This window comes from Sapajus apella, unplaced genomic scaffold (assembly GCF_009761245.1).
Source record: "Sapajus apella isolate SASKATOON/1434 unplaced genomic scaffold, GSC_monkey_1.0 scaffold2, whole genome shotgun sequence".
In the NCBI taxonomy this organism is placed as follows: Eukaryota; Metazoa; Chordata; class Mammalia; order Primates; family Cebidae; genus Sapajus; species Sapajus apella.
The window spans coordinates 54,208,593-54,210,953 of NW_022436942.1; positions in this window are offsets into that span (position 1 = coordinate 54,208,593).

The window sequence follows — 2,361 nt, forward strand, 5'->3', positions numbered from 1 at the left end:
CTGCTGGCCATCATTTATACATTGATATTATCTTTTTTTTTTTTTTTTGAGACAATGTCTTGCTCTGTTGCCCAGGCTAGAGTATGGTGGCAAGTTCATTGCTCACTGTAGCCTTGACCTCCTGAGCTCAAGTGATCCTTCGTCTCAGCCTCCTGAATACCTGGGACTATAGACACATGCCACCATGCCCTGCAATTTTTTTTATTTTTTGGAGCGACATGGTCTCCCTATATTGCCCAGGCTGGTCTCAAACTCCTGAGCTCAAGCAGTTCTCTCACTGTGGCCTCCCAAAGTGCTGGGATTATTTTTATTCACCAAGTTTGAAATCTTTGGCAGTGTCCTAGCTGAGGAGGCATCCAGGGAGTTTCTGGGCAGACTATTTAACTGATACTGTGAAAATCTGCTAACTGTGGTTGTTTTTCTTTCTGGGAAGCAGGTTCCTTGTCCGGCTGCTGTTCTCTCCTGGTCACTTGGGCACACTATGATTTAATCATTTCTAGGAAATCTTGGATATTCTTGGATTTAATAATAAATTCATTACTAATGATCACACTTTGGAACATGGTTCCCCTACCTGTGACGTACTAAGAAACTAGAAATATATTCAGCATCTACCAAAACTCTCTTCTTCTTCTTCTCCTCCTCCTCCTCCTTCTTCTTTCTTCCTCCTCTCCTTTTCTTCTTCTTCCTCCTCTTCTTCTTCCTCTTCTTCTCCTCCTCCTCCTTTTTCCTTTCTTCTTTCTTCTTCTTTCTCCTCCTCCTCCTCCTCCTCCTCCTCCTTCTCCTCCTTCTTCTCCTTCTCCTTCTCCTTCTCCTTTCTCCTTTCTCCTTTCTTCTCCTTTCTCCTTTCTTCTTCTTGACAAGGTCTCACTCTGTAGCCCAGGCTGGAGTGCAGTGGTGCAATCACAGCCTTGATCTCCCAGGCTCAAGCGGTCCTCCCTCCTCAGCTTCCTGGGTAGCTGGAATTACAGGTGCGTGCCACAATGTCCAGCTAATTTTTTGTAGTTTTTGTGGAGATAAGGTCCTCCTGTCTTGCAGAGGCTGGTCTCAAACTCTTGGCCTCTCCAAGTACTGGCATTACAGGAGTGAGCCACTGCACTGGGCAAAACCCTCTCTTAGTGGAACACACATCTCACCTTCTGGAAATCTCTGTTTGGCCCAGTGCATATTTCTTTCTTTCTCATGACTGACATTCTGCTTTTTTTTAGTTATTCACATATACAAACTGACTAATAATAAATCTGGGAATTTGTCATCTAAAAAATTGCATGTTTCCAACACAATCAGCAGTCCTCAAAAAGTAAAGACAAGTTTACATTTCTTTGGTGAAAGTGGAGGAACGCAGGGACTAGGGCATCATTTTTTAAAAAGTATTTTCAGACAAATCATTCTCTGAGAGACTTAAAAAAAGAAAGTGTCAGTTATTTGAGGTGCACCCTTTTGCTTCTATTCCATTTTTATCATACCAATCTCTCTTGCAAAATTGAGGTTATTCATATTTTCCTTCCAAACTGTGGGAAATAAGATGTGAAGTTGGCCCTTTGATAAAGTTAGGTTCAGGGACTGCTTATCATTGGAACAATGAGCACAAAAGCGATTCAGTCCTGGGACCTCTCACAAAACTCAGCAGGCCAGGCGGTGCTCATTCTTGTTCTCAGGCATTCCAGGGTAGTGGCAGAGGCATGGCCAGCATGAGACATTTTCAAGATTCTTTTTCCCCACCCTTTAGAATTGGTAAGTCTCCGATCGTTCAGAAAAGGATTTGTTTTGTAAGAACCCAACGTGTCACCAAGAACTATGTTTACCCATAATAGTCCTTGCTGTCTGTTTAACATAGCCAGATGGACACTGCTATTTGGCTCATGGTCACATCCCCACAGATTTGACCTCATTTAGAAGACACTATTAAAAGATTATCCTTTTATTGAGAATTTCCATTGCATCAAATACTAAATATTAGCAACATTCCTCTACAGGGAAAATGATGTAAGAAGAGGGTAGGACTGTGTTGACCTCAGGCAAATCACAGGGATAGGTATGTGGCAGTTATGAAACTCAGCACTGACTAATAAAGCCCAGGGCACACAGAGTAAAGGTCCAGGGGCAGAGACTTTCCCAGCAGCTCTCAAAGGAAGCGTTCAGGTTCCTATGAAGCCATAGATGGAAGTCTTATTTGACTCTGTTGCCTTAGTACCAAGGTGGTTATTTTGAAAGAGGCTAAGGAGGAGAAAGTGCATGTAGCAGGATGGCAGAATAGGATGATGGGATGTTAAGATAATGGAATGTTGGGATGATGGGATGACGGAATGTTAGAATGATGGGATGATGGGATGATAGGATGTTGGGATGATTGATGGGATG